Below are 15,631 nucleotides of genomic sequence, written 5' to 3'. Positions count from 1 at the left end.
GTTGAGTCTGCACCCGCTTATAATTGCACACAAAATTCATTACCCAAACCCTCAAGAGAGATAATTTAATTATTGTTTTATTTTAGTAATTTGTTACAAGTCTTAACAAGATAAGAGTGACTTCTGTTTAGGTTAACAGCTGTGAGCTTTCACCTAAAATGTTTCCAATAACTTCTGAACAGTTACTGAGTACTGTATTAAACACTCAATATTATTATAGCTGCGTGACTATGTGAGAAAGAGTAAGGAAAGTTAACAGACAAGAAATGAGGATCTATTTGTGTGCAACATTTCCCTAAATGATGCAAACTCTACCCTCAATATGTCTAAAAATTTTCCCAGTTTTCCCAGATGTATATTTTCTTTCCATGGCAAACACATGTTAAAGCTAACACATGTTGACTTTCCCAATAACAGTTCTCAATTCTCACTATCTTGTTATAAAAACTGGAGAGATACAACCAATACCTTATATACAGGGAAGCCAATAAAAATAGAGACAGTCCAGAAATTTCCAAAGGGCAGGTGTGGTAGAAGTTAGAGTAAAGGTACTGAGTATGGCAAGGAAGTTTCCTAAAAGCAAAAAATGTTTTATTTCTGAAAATGGCAAAGTCAAATTCTTGCCAATCAAATTGATTGAAGAGGGTACTTGCATAGAAGTGGTAAAAATGAATAGTAGAACTGCTGCAGATCTCATTGTAATAAATTTTGACATATGATTTGAAATTCAGGTTTCCAGTTGACCGAGTTTACAGTATTGAATTTCCCTTCAGTTTCTGACTGAAATAATTTCATACTACTTCCATTATTTATTGCTAGAAGGGTCATAAATTTTAACAGATCCGTTATATAAATGATGCAGCTGAGATGAGCAGAGTCAAAATACCTTTAAAAATGAAAAGATGTGTCTGTGTTTTGATACAGTGACACTGTTTTGTATGGGGAAAGCTCTGCTTCTACAATTTTGCCACTAGTAATAGTATACACAGTATAAATTAGGAAGCCTGGAAAATATGTAGAACAGTAGTTCCACCCATCTGTAGCAAAACACTGAATTCACTCAAATGATAGTCTCAGCTCCCACAGATATCTTCTTCTACTGTTTTAGGGTCCAAAACAACCACTACTTACTTGACTACTCTTGCCATGTTAGATCTGACCTAAAATAGTAAGGTAAGGTTCTAAGAAAATGAGTGACATAATTTCGGGGAAAGTGAAATCCAGGCCAAACTAGCTTTCAAAGAAGGAGAAGAAACTGGATAGAGAATACGTTGGGGTTTTTTTGGGTTTTTTTTTTTTTTTTCCAGTTCCTGGAGTCATGGGACACTCGGTTTCACATCTGAAACAATCTTTCTGTGACCTAATAATTCTCAGGAAATATTAGGTCACAGTCATCCATGCTTTTATCCTTCCCAGAAAGAATGAAAGACTAAAAAACATCAGAGCAGTCACATTCTTTTCAAGGCACAGGAGATGTTCTTGATATTTTTATAGTATTTTTGTTAAATAATAGGTATCTCCTCAATATCGTCGAATTTTGTTTATCAGTGTAGTTTTTACTGCATTTATTTGGGAACTTTTCTCTGAGTTTGAACTCCTTTATCAAATTTTCTCTCCTTGATGCAGCTTTGTATGTCCTTTTTGGATAGAAGTAATTTCTGGCTCTGAAAGCTGATCTATCTGTAAATTAAGGCCATATAAAGACCATGGTACATTTTTCCACATTGCAGCCATCTAAAAACTGGGTGTCTAGCCTGATACAATTGCCTAAGTTCTCTTTCTATTTAATAGAGAATGTTAGATGCTTCCAAAAGACTTGTCCAGCTTAGGAAGCTGTCTTGATGATTTTGCTTGTTAGGTCCTTTCTATTAAGACTGGGTGTATTGTACAGTTCTTCTGTGTTGGATATAGGGTTTCTTGGTCTTTTCCATTGGCTTTAAATAATAAGATTTCCATTTGCAATTTGTGCTATAATATTTCAATCTTGCAATTTGTGCAATATATCTCTCTGATACCTCCTGTGCTCACACTTCCAAGGTAAATGTCATGACTCATGGAAGCTTCTGCTGTGGGAGAAACCTTTCTACAACTTTACTCTTAAATGAAGTTCAGGGAGATGTTTAAGGTAGAATTAGCTGATGTCTTTACATAATATACTACAAATCTTTTTTTCTAAGCAAACCCCTTGTCCTTGGTTAATGTTTTAATAGTAAGCTCTTGAAGGTAAATGATAGCACTATAAAAGCTTGTTCCCTGTCTGCTCTCTTGGGTGGGTTGTTCTTTTTTTTAAATTATTGACTAGGATCAGCTTCAAATCTGACTTAGCCATCCTGTGGATAATGTTCTACCTAGGATATTCCATGGCAACCTCAGTTTCATCAGTTCTCGTGTCTTTATAGTTATAGTTTCTATGCCAGATCTGTGTGACTAAAATCCTCATATAAAAAGTCACACTTGTCTTGATATGTGGAAACTGGGTCCTGAGCTACTGCTTCTATAAAAAGGGTGAAATTTATGCCAAGAAATACTTTTCTAAAGACTCCTCACTCTGACTTTGCTACTGCAGCTGAGTCCTTCAGAGTCTTGTGTAAGCTCATTCATCGCAGCAGGTGTACAAGGACCATGCAGTATGTTAGAAAAGCAGTGTCAGTTCTGGTACTGCTGTTTGCAGTGTACCAACTTCAGGACATCAGCACTGGTCACCTGGCTTGTATGATTAAGAGAGAATGGAACTGGGCAGTGGCAAGGGCTCAAGCACTGCTAAGCAGCCACCCATGCATTTTTATTACCAGCATACTCTCTGTTGTAGCTTTGATGCTCTCCAACCCAGTAATTTCCCAGACAGTTCTCAGGAGTAGCTTGAGTCAACAGCATATGCTGGGATCTGTTCCCAACAGGCACTTTAGATGCTGCTGTTCCTTTTTGAGTAATTCTGGCAAGTGAATAAAAACTGCTGTGTTGCCAGCCTGAAAAGCAGAGATTAGTCTTTAGCACATTTTATTTACTGTTTTCCTTCTCTAGAGCAGTGTCAAACTCAAAAGTATCAGGGATTTTTTGGAAGCTACACAGTCTGACTGCAGGGTTTTTTGAGTCTGGTAGCTGTGTGGTACATGAAGGGCATTACCCTTGTCCATTTAGTTTTTTGAGACTCTCCGTCTCCGGTGGCTTGGTATCCCTTACAGGTTGTTCTTAAGGCCAAGTTGTGCTCTTTACCTTAACTGTGTTCACTGACCAGAGATGCCTCACTGAGAGTATTCCCATATGAACATTTCTATGCAATGGGAGTTTATTTGAAATTTAGATCCATTTAGGTCATTTAGAGGTCTCAAGAGTGAGCATACCATGTTAGAATCCCTATCCTTACAAAATCCCTTTGGGTCCAACTGGACTTAACCTATTGCAGGAGATGCACCTTCTGCATCTCCTTAGAGAGTTCATCCATTTCTCCTCCCTGAGATCAAGTTCCTATTCAAGAAAGATATTACAAGATATGATGTTTTTTAAAACCTTACTTTGAAACTATGACTCAAAACAAGCTCAAGAAAATGTAAAATATCAGGACATACAAATAAAAAGCATGGAGATATTTAGAAGAGAGCAGAAAGCAACACACACATTAAGAAGTGCTAAAAATGTCATGATTGGAAGAAAATGTTCTCCATCTGATAAAATGATGCTATAAAAAGAAAAAAAAATATAACATTGGTGGATTATGGGCATATCTGCAGGTACTGTGTGATTGTAAAGAATCTAAGGATGGATATGCCTGATAGTGGTAATGCTGAGAATAAGGTTTCTCATCCTCTGCAATGTGTCCTAATGAAGAACACTGCTGAGAAGTGTAAGTGTAGTTGGACAATGGATTTGGCAGCAGATGTGAGAGAGATCAGGCAGCACACAGACTGCGGCAGTCAGGCAACCTGAAATTAGTCTAAAATCTCTGAAGATGTGGAGATTTTGAAAAGAAATTAGTGTCTCTCTATGGATACAAAGCAAAAAATGTCAGCCTTACTGTGAATTTTATAAAAAATGGCTTGCTAGAGAGCTCACAAAACAATATTGCTGAAGTTAGGCAGTATTAGTTTTGTTTCAAAGACTTTGCTTCAGAGCAAAAGCTGTAACAGGAACTTTCTACAACTCCCATTTCTAAATCTTGCAAGGCAAAAAAGGTAGTCATTTTTCCCATCAAAGTGCAAGTTGCTGATCAAGCCTTTGGGGGAATTCAAAATTAAAAGAATTGGTAATGAAAACAAACAGAAACAAAAATATCAAGGCCAAGTCAACATGTCGCTGAAGTTCAACAGAAGCAAATTACAGAATACAATGATGAATTCCTTCCATTAAAGTGTCAAGCTTGTTCAGTTTCTGATACAGTAAAGCAAGGTGGGAATGCAAAACCGGCAAGGAAAATTCACCAAAAATGTACTTCAGGATTTAATAACACATCTTGTACCTGCAAAGCCTTTTTCATCTCCTGTCTTCCGTCCTCCATGTCATGCAAAACCCCTTCATTGCTAGTATTATGTTAACATCCATTTATGAATTTTAAATGCACCGTGGTTGTTCAAGTAGCCATTCATCAAGTGTAGAAAAATGAAATGATAGAACAGAAACATCCAAACTGCTGTAATTGTGATGCTTCATTAGGGTTCCTGAAATGAGAACGTTCACGAGGACTTGACTGTGAAGTCCTTATCCATAAAGGTGTTTTTCAGAGGCACTGCCAGGATGAACTGATCTAGTCAGACCAGCTCTTTTAAGACATAATGAACTATGTAGTATCTTTCTTGCAGATGTGTCAGCTTCCATGGAACTAAACAGGATGTAGGCACAGGCACAGGCTGGCATAAATTTGGATTCCTTATCAGCCCTGTCATGTGCACTACTCTGCAGTCAGCAAAACAAACAAACAGTTCAGTGGAAGAAAAACATAGAAGGATGATTGGTTTTATATCAGACTATTGGCTGCAAATCAAACAAAGTAGAAGATGTGCTTAAGCACACAATACCACTGTAGCTGAGAGGCACTTTTATTATAAGCACCACTTTACAGGCACACATGACTTCCTGGAAAATTCTTTCAGCTGAAAACTAGCATGCCTATTTTTAGCAAAGAGGTGTTTTTTTTTTTTTATTTCCAAATGCATGAGAACTGATTTTGTTATATGAGTTCTAGTACCTTATCAGATGAGACATTTTAACCTTTTTTAAAATACAAATTTTGGGATAAATGGCTATTCTGAGAAATTTTTTTTTCTAATAATTACTTGGCATGTGTCAAAAATATGGTTTTTTGAAATATTTCCATTCAGATGCACTAGCACTGTATAGTAAGAGTAAGGCCATAACGAGTAGGGATGTTGGTCTATTGTCTGTAAGACTCCACAATAGGAATCTAGAACAGGAAAACGGACCATCTGGATAGAGAGGATAACTGGAAACATTTGTTTGCAATACAGTTAAGTCTGAGATACATTGAAAAAAAGGGAAAACCACATAGATTTCATTTGGTTCCTTGGCAGAAAAAAAAGGAAATCATGTAGCAAAGTAGGACATCATGCTTGAAAAATTTAAAACAAATAGATTACTTCCTCCTCAAAGTAATAAATATGTTTAAAGTATGTCATCTGAACAAAATATTTTTAAGCTTTGAACTTTGCTTCTGCATTTCTCTGTTTTCCTTCTAAATTGTATTTGAAATTTTTCAATTAACACAGAGAGTCTAATTGCTGTTTCTGAAGGCACAACCTAAGGCTGGAGCTTTAAACGAAGATTTTGTTTTCTATATATTAGTATTCAGAATGCTGGGAAGACAAAATTCACCACTTTCAAAGTCTACCTTCAATGTCACATGTGCAACCCCTTTGCTACACACTGGTTTGTATAGTGTTAATTTATGAGCAAGTGATCAACCAAAACCATAAGGTACAAAGGACTGTGAAAATTTTTTTTATTCTTTTCTGCCTGTGCTGGATTTAAGGACTTCCAAAGCTTTGAAATCTTAGGGAAGGACTTTTACAACTTTATTCAGGAAGACAAACAAGTCTTGTGGGTAGGCAAACATCAAATTTACTGAGTAAAAACATTTTTTAAATTTGTTTTTGTTTTATCTTGAAAGACATTTTAAATATTCCACTCATTAGTCTTACCTAGTCTTTAAGGCTTGCATACTTTGTTTTCCACTGATATTTTTAAATGATGCAAAAGTTGGTGCTCTTCAATCATGTTCCTATATTCAATAACACGAGAATCTCATTCATTAGGTGACTGTGGAAGGGTTTGTACTTTAGACTGTGAAATGGTGATGATTAAATGACATGGATATAGAAGAAAGTTTGTTTGTATCTCTACTTTCTACCTTCTTTGTAGAGAAAATAATTGAAATTTAGAGCCTAATTATACACAAATGAAAAAAATTGAAGCTTTCTGCACTCCAAATAGGAATGCACTGAAATATCAATAACTCATTTTATATAGCTGAAGTATTAGCCAGTATTATAAAGCATTAAAGTAAAACACTTCAAGCAGCTTGTGCTCTATTTTGCAGTTAAAAGGAAGCATTCTCACTTTTGATTAATATGATTCAGCTATACAACTTGAAATGTATTTTTTTAATAAAAACTGCAATGCTGTGTCTGTAAAAAGAAAAAGTCAAAACCAACGAACAATAAATCAAAATAAATATATTCTTTTTAGTAAGATCTGATGGGAAGAGGTAGGTCTAAACAAAGTGAATAATGCCCATTAATCTCGTTCTGTGCAATTTACTTAGTTGCAGACCCCTTTTCTTATGTATTTTTCACTTTATGTTTTATTCAAAAATAGTTCTGGTTTGGTTTTTTAGGCTTTGTTTTGTTTTGGTTTTTTTTGCTTTTTCTTTGAGCACTGTTCCATCTGTGTTGGAAAAGGACATTCCTTTATGTTGCCATCTATACTGAAAGGCTTTGGTCTTCTTTCTTTTAATGTATTTTGTAACATTCTGTTACCTAAGTGGGCACTGACACATTCTTGATAGTGAAGTGGCTATTACAGTAGAGTAGATTCTTCATCAGGTGAAGTGCAAACCAAGAAGCATGCATTTCAAAAAGAAATGTTTTACCTCATACAATTCATAGGTTTTATGATGAAATTACTCTGTAAAGCTTTGTGACAAAAACTGATTCTGGACCCAGACCTGAAAATCCTAATAGTCATGATTGACTCTAACGTCTGTGACTTTCATTTAATAAAAATCATAGATGGTTTAGGACCTGGTGATACCTTTGTCTTTTCAGCTTCAAGTTGAATTTGAGCTCATAAACTGGAAGTAAACATCCTTCTGTCAAGCACTTATATCCTGTATTCAACAACATGTTATGAAATCAGATATTTACCTTTAATTTTTACATGATGCATATAAAATATTTATACAGAATGCTACATTTGCCAAGTATGCCCTAAGGAGTCTAAGAATAATGAAGTGTAAATTGCTTTTATCTTGAAAGACTAATAATAGCAAAACACAGATATAGTAGAGATTTTAATGGTAACTAGAAACTGTGGTGATTAAAACTGACATGCCCTGAATGTATCTATACAAATGTGTTTCAATTCCAAATATTTGGTAGTACTGCTGTGCCAAGGAATTTTTACAAATGTACTAAAGAATAATCCAACTTTGGCAACTCTTGAATACTAAGGATTATTTCTGAGAAAACTGTGGCAAATGAGATTCTGAATCAAATCTCCACCTGCACATACGCTATTGTGTGATACTATAACAGCTTTGGTTTAAGTATGGAAATTTGGTTTATTGGTATTTGACACTAAGACATGGTCATATCTTGGAAATGGGAACTATTTGTATGAGATTAATAAATTCATCACTATTTAGAATCAGATTAGGATAGAATGGGATCCATAATAAGGATGGCACTGTCACTAGCTTCATTTCATCTAAGGCACTTAAATTACAATGTGCCTTTCTTTATAAGGCAGCTTTGTCAAGGCAAATATTCTTAGTTTAGAAGGGATTGTGCAGAAATTCAAATAAAACATTCTTTGTTTCTAAATGAAATTGCTGCTTGCTCTAACAACAGAATTGAGTATCTTGTGCATTCTGGTAAAAAGCAAAATGTATGAGAATATGTTAAAACAAAATAATTAAATCTGGTGAAGTAATTTTCACTTGGAAATGCTCATTTTATGCAGTAGAAATGTTTCTCAAAACTGTCAATTCTGTCAAAAACGTCAGTGGAAGTGATGCAATCAGCAGTAATAGCCAAAAAACGAGGAATGCCATTTTGCAAAACATTTAGGCGTTTGGAAATCAATTTCAGATCTGATGACATTCAAGTGTCTTCATGAGAAAAACAGCACAGTATTTGAGAGACAGAATTACATCTCTGTAATATTTGATAGGTGCCAGAATCAGTCTTCCATATTTTTCAGGAGAGCCCTAATAGCAGCTAAAGGCTCACTCGGAGAGTCAGGCTCAGTCCTCTTCCATTCCTTTTAAAGTTTTTTGAGGAACAAACTTTTGTTTGCACACAGTTCTCTAATGCTGTATAAACTTGACTACCATCTTAAAAAAAAATACATTAGCAGTCATGCTATGAGGATCACAAAAATTATTATTATGTTTTCCCGGATGCATTGCCTCTTGAATAAACCATTGTCCAGTCCAAGACTCAAATTTTTTTTGTCCTTTATCAACTGCAAGAGTGCCCTTAAGCTTCAGGCTCCAGCTTCCCATCATTATACAAATCCTCATTTTCATAATTTGGAAAAAAAATAAGAAATGTTTTGTCTTTAAGCCATTTTATAATCCAAGTCACAATTTTACTTATTTTATTTATAGATATTTTAATAATATGGTTCTATCACAAGAAAGAATTTTCTCATATATGACACAAAGAAAAAGTTGTAATTTCAAAATAAAAATATTTTAAAATTTTGTATGAATCTTTTTTCTTTTTCTTCCTTGCCTCCTCTTTCCTGAAAATTTGGAGCCATAAATGTGACAACCATATCAAAATTTCATAGTCCAGTGGATTAAGTATTTTTAATAGAATTTTTTTACCAGAAGCTTTCCTATTCACTGATTATTACTTTCCACAATACAGCTCTCAGAACTGTGGCACACTGGCTGTGTTCCAATTTATAAAATTGGAGTGGCCACAGTTCAGTAATTTTTCTATGTAGGAAATAAAGTTGTTCAATGTAGATGTGATAAATATTGCTTAGTAATGGATTATGCTGTATAAACCAAACAATAATTGTTTTATGCTAGTTATTAAAATGTTCCTTAAGCCTGTGCCCAGAATCAAAGTTGAAATTATTAATATTTTAAAGTTAGCTGAAATTTACCATACTTAATTTAAAGAAATCTTTGCTTACTGATAGCATGCTAGAAGTTTGGTGAAAGTATTCCAGAAATATTAACATATTATAATATAAACTTGCTTTAATCTTATAACATGGAATTAAATTCTCACATTTTATCAATACTAGAAAAGTTTATTCATTGCCAATTTTATAGAAACTTTGGGGTTTTTTTCTTCAGTTTTATATCAGTGTTTTCTTCTTCTAAGGAATGATTGCAGATTTTTTTAGCAGCTTTTGTTTCAAGGTATTTACACAATACACAATATCTGTTTCTGTGTTTCTTCATTACATATTATGTTACTTTCCCAGAAGAAATGTACTTCCTCTCTCGTCCCTTAGTATTTGGAGTTTTACAGGGAAGTATCACCATTTTATATATCTCTTGTATTTGGGTTTTTTATCTATAGCTTGAGTTTATTTCATAGTTGTTCATAGTAGTTTTCTCATGTTCTATAGCACTGCGGTCTTGTGTGAATAATAACAGAACTTTATTAGAATAGCATGGAGCAGTTGAAATTTGGGCTGCTTCTGGCATCATTCATAGACATTCATGAGCATTCCTAGAAACAGTATGAGAGGCAGCACAAGGAGCTAGGACAGGTGGCAAGCTCAGTGTGGTACATGTAGTGTAGTTCTTTATCCCTCTGGATCTTCTCTCCCTGGGCATTTCCAGGGCAGACACTCAGCAGGCCATGGAGGGCACCCACACAGTGGAGCAGGGCCAAAGCAGCACTGGTGGGTCTTGATGCTTGCATTAAGGACTACCCCAGCATATTTGTAAGGTAGAAACACTGCAGACAGCCTATTTGCTGAATTGCATTTGGAAGAATTCTCATTGCTTTTGATGTGAATTACTGTGGTTTTGAAAATTATCTACCAATGCTTTTTGTCGCAGTAAGACTGAAATTAAAAAAAAGGCTCCACGTGTCCTTCTGGAGGTGACTGTAAGGCGAGGATGATGCTGATGTTGTGGAGATCATAGTATGCTATGTCCTTGTACAGGAGTAATGATTTAATTCCCATAGGAATGACACAATCCCAGACAAATCTTTCTTCTGTGCAGGTTTTGGACCATTCAGCATAAGGCGTTTTTTACAGGTTATGAAAGCATTAGTTCTACTCAGAAGGCTCATTTAAAAACTAGTCACTTTTAGGAACAATTCACTAATATTTCAGGGATCATGTAATGGTTCTCTGTTAGAATATAAACTTCACACTAAATATAGTCATACAGAACATGTTTTTATTTTTACATTTACCATGAGAGTGGCAGAAGCTGTGATAAGGCTCACATTCTCAGTTACAAGTACTAATTACTTGATCCCAGACTCAACTGGCACAGTAATCATCATCAAGCCCAGTAAGTAATGATAATAGATGAAAACCTGCTGATCTTCCAGCTGCCACTGACAATGAGAGAGATATTATGGAGGCAGAGTAGCAATTTATTTGTTTAAGACTGCATTGGAATATGAATATTATCGTAGCAGCTTTTCCCAGCTTTGGTTATGAAAAAAAAACTAAAATCATCTTACCCATATTTAATTTATGTATAAAAAAATTCCATGCCTTGAAATACATTATATAATTTATTTCTCTAGAAAATCCATAGTAAAACTATATCCAAGTTTGCATATAGTATACCATCAAAAATTAACCCTTAGAAAAATTTGTATAATGTTTTGTGATTTTTTTAAAGCTTTAGTTTTCTCAGTAGATATTTGAAAACCTAAAAACTCTAGTTTTTATGCTGTCATCTCTATTTGATAAAGACAATAAAAGTTATTAATTTAGTCACATGAATTGTGGAACGATGTTAAGACTCAATTTGTGCTGGCAGGAGTCAGTGACATTGCAGGAATTTCAATGGCTTTCATAAACCCTGAGCAGAAATTGGAATTTTCAGCAGCTGACATGGGCAGAGACACAGAACCCTGCTCCAGACAGTTTCAGTAACATTTCTGGGAATTTTGAAAATACATATTTAATAGTATGTCATCTCTTGAATTACATAAAGAAAAAGTATTGAAACTTAATGGAATCTTTTGCTTTGGAGTATTGACCTTGTGCCAACCTAAAATTGAGTAGAGAGAGAAACATAGATTTTGATCTGGAAGAAAGTTATTATTTTTGAAAATGATGCTGTTTTCTCTCTATAGTTGTGTGATAGCAGAGCCACAAACTAGTTATTGAAACTGAAGCAGAAATTGGGGTGTTAGAAAGAGATGTGAAGCTTTGAAAAAGTACATGTGAATCCATCTCCATAGAGCTGAGCGTTGGCTGCACTGGGAAGACCTGAGCAATGAGGTTTTTAGTAGTTTTTTTTTTCCTGGGTTCCTATAAAAAGACTGCTGTATCTCACCCAATTCTTGATACATCAGGTAGACTTTTTTAGTCTCATTCTCTGCAATGGAATTCCTCAGTACCCTTTGAAATTATTAGGTTTTATCCTGAGAGGGTTTTTAAAAATTATTTTAAAATTTTAATGAGCTGGAGTATCTTTTAAAAACAGCTAGCCCCTTTCTTTGAGCTTTATTTTCAGTTTTATTTCAGTTTTTATTATCAGTTATAATGGCAGTCTTTTGCAGCACCAAAGCTGAAAATTAGTGCCATGATCCAGACAGACTGTTGTCTTACCAGTAGATAATTCACACAATCCTTATCCACCTTTGGAAATTCCTGAGCTGAAAATAAATGGAGATTTGAAGAGTGAAAGGCAAATGTCATATATGCTTGCCCTATTGTGTTTCTCCCATCTGCTGTTTGGAGTCACTATTGAAAATAGCATTGCTAGGATAGATGCCTCTTTGGCCAGCTGAGTTTATTTTTTTTAAAGAAGCACTAGGACAATGTGTGCCAGAATACGAAATTTGGAGACTGAGTCTTAATGTTTGCATTAAGGACTATCCCAGTTTCTATTTTTTTTTTTTGTAAGATAGAAACACGGCAGGCAGCCTAATTGCCTATTTGCATTTGGAAAAATTCTCATTGCTTTTGATATGAATTACTATGGTTTGCAAATTATCTACCAATGCTTTTTGTTGCATTAAGACTGAAATGAAAAAACACATTGGTTCATAACTATCATGAAATCATGAATATTTGTGGATTTTAGTGGACAAGAAGAGGGAGCAAGAGCAATAATGACTATTCTGCACCTGTAGCCATCCTCCTCAGGGCCTACCAGGATGCTTCATGTCTTTTGGTGTTAGACTTCTGTTGTTTTTCTTCTAACAGGGACTCTAAGCCTAGAGGATCTGCTGTGTTATTAAAGGTTGTTAAGTATTTAGTCTTACTATACCTTCTTGAAGGATTGTTTTAACCTGGCCATCTCAAGCACTTTATCACCACTAAACCATCCTTTTGCAGGGTTGAACAGAGAAACCACTCCATTGAATGTGTGGTTAATAAAGGGCAGTTTATAATAACAAATTAATGGTTTGAATATGATGCTTCATTATCTTAATCCATTAGGTAGAATAAATAACTGATTAAAGAATATGCTACTCAAGTGTGTCAGTGTTTCCTGGGGGCTGGGGGGGGACCAGGGCCTGTCCCACCCTGTCCAGGCATGTTGCCAGACATTGGGGTCCTCCCTGGGAAAAGCCCAGGCAGCTCTGTGGGGAGCTGGAGACCGGCCCTGCTGCAGAATCACTGGAACAGGAGCTGGTATGGGGTCCTGGGCCATGGGAGAGCACAGTGGGGTGGGGAAAGGGCAGTCAGGGCTGGTGGTACCACCAGGGCACTGACTCCCATACACATATTTATAGATTTAATCCATGAAACATCAGGAAGGCCTCTGAAATGTCTCTTTATTAATATCATAAGGTGCAATCCTAGAGATTCAAATCCCTATTGCTCCCTTTGCACTAGTCTAGTTTACTACTACTAAAGCAGAAGCAATTTTCAGTATCTTCTGTTTAACCCCATTCCAGTATCATTTTAGAGAACAGTCTTTGAAGGAGATGATTATTTGACTAGGATTTTGTGGAAGTACTCATATAATGAGCCAGAAAGCTGAACTACCTGCCAAATTCTCTACACATTTACTGAAAATGTTGGCTTGACATTATTTGAATCATTGACTGGAGGTAAGAGTGGGAGATGCTCTTAATGAGGCATGCCTCAATCATTTTCATATAATGGCCTCCATATTCATTCTACTGTTCTCATGCAAAACATGAAGAGAATTAGCATTTTTTCATGATCCTCTGTCAGTTCAGTGCTTAACAGTTGGCATCCAGTTATGTGCCAGATGGGTGGTTTTAACTTTTAGAACAGGAATGGCTATTTGGATAAACTGTCCTGCATTATGTAAACACACCACTGAAACATCAGAGGACTTGAGCTGTTCAAGAATTGAAATGCGTACATGGGTCAAGAAAAAGAATGTGTTGAAACACACCCACAAATCTTCACTCAACTGAGTGTTTGGGATTTGATGTTTGGGATCTTTCAGCCAACTATCCCTACTGCAATGAGAAATTGGTCTAATTGTAAAGTTGTTTATAAAAGGAGACACGATAAATTGCTTTTTAAAGAAAATTCAGAAAGAACACTGGCTTTATGTATATGTCTGCTTTTTTCCCCCCGAATATTTGTATCTTATGATGGCTTGAGGCCATATTGAAACAAATGTCAGAATATCTTTTGACTTTGATGAGATAGTGATTGACCTCCATCGAGCTTTTGGAATATAATGAATACTCCAAGAGACAGGGCATAGGATATAATATTTAAAAAAAAGTGATTCAAGAGCACAGCAATTTGTCTTGAAGAAATTTATGTAGAGCTCCTTTGTTTTTATGTATTATTATAATTCAAGTTGCTCTGAGCTGGTTTTCACACTTTTGGAAATGTATAATTATTGCAAATATAAAACCTAATAGAATTATAATTATAAATTCATCCTTCCACACAGTTGCAAGAATTTGTCTGTGATCAATTTATTTTTCTTTCTGTGATCACTCAAGTAATGAAAATCAAGAAAAGAGACATGCAATATTATTTCTTGTGTAATTATAGAAGCATTTTTAAAAACATAATGAGGTTGTGGAAATTGTTTTTTGAAGAGTTGTGTAGGGAAAGAAGGAAAATTATCTCATGACGGAACAAAAAGAATGAATCAAAATGTCTTTATGACAAGATAGGTGCAGTCCTGAAATTGGACATATGAGCATTAGATGTGCAGTTGCAACTGATGAATTTATAAATATTCCTTAGACATAACTAAAGAAAATATCAGTCATTGTGCCTGTGTAACATATTTGTATTTCATTTAAATGATTTAATGGTTCAATGTTTTTGCTGGTCTGCTGCAGACAATAGGAAAAAAATTAATTTTATTTTTACATGTGCTACAGATTCTGAGCAGTTTTCATTTTCTTTTGGCCACAGACAGAGATGAGATACTGGTCAAGAAAGCTTCAGTTGCTCTCTAAAATGTCTCAGGAAAAGTGCTTGTTTGGTGTGTCTTGTTAGGTATTTGTGATAAGCTGACCCACCAAAGCTGTTCTATCGCTTCTGTCATCAGCTGGGTAGGGAATAGAAAATAGAACAAAAGGCTCATGTGTTGTCATAAAGGCAGGGAAACATCACTCACCAATAACCATCACAGGCAGAACAGACTCAACTTGGGGAAAAAAAATATGATTAATTAAAGTAGAGTTGGATAATGAGAAATCCTGAAACCACCTTCCCTCTAGCCCTCCCTTCTTCCTGTATTTAACTTTTCCCCTGACTCCTTTTACTTTCTTCCTGCAGTAGTGTAAGGGGACAGGGAAGTTGCAATCAGTTCATACACCTTGTCTCTGCTGCTACTTTCTCCTCAAGAGAAGGGCTCAGAACCATGGAAACACAGAATGGTTTGGAAGGGACCTTCAAAGATCATTTATGCCCAGTGCCATGGGCAGGGACATCTTTCATTAGATCAGGTTCCTCAGAGCTCCACCCAACCTGGCTTTGTGTACTTCCACTGGTGACAGCTTCTCTGGACAAGCTGTTGACTTGTCTCACCATTGCCACTGTATTCCTCACAGTCCTTCCAGGCTCCATCTGGATCTGGATGGATCTCCAGCCTGAGATCCATCCCATGGGAGGCAGTCCTCCACACATCATGAATCCTTCCCAGGAGCTGCAGTTCTTCAGGACTGCTCCAGGGAATGTCTCTTCCACAGGGTGTAATACTTTAGAAACAGCATGGCTCCCCTATGGAATCACAAATCCTGCTAGCAAGCCTGCTTCTGCATGGGCTTCAGTTTTCACA

General features: G+C 35.8%; 1 protein-coding gene across 1 annotated transcript in view; it reads left to right on the top strand.

The window, feature by feature from the left end:
- The window catches only part of PRKN (parkin RBR E3 ubiquitin protein ligase), a 675,053-nt gene that overhangs the window by 164,545 nt on the left and 494,877 nt on the right, over positions 1 to 15,631 (top strand).

Source organism: Melozone crissalis, unplaced genomic scaffold, assembly GCF_028551555.1.
Source record: "Melozone crissalis strain CALT ecotype California unplaced genomic scaffold, PUWL_Pcris_2 ptg000027l_1, whole genome shotgun sequence".
Classification (NCBI taxonomy): domain Eukaryota; kingdom Metazoa; phylum Chordata; class Aves; order Passeriformes; family Passerellidae; genus Melozone; species Melozone crissalis.
This window is presented reverse-complemented; position numbering and strand designations above follow the sequence as displayed.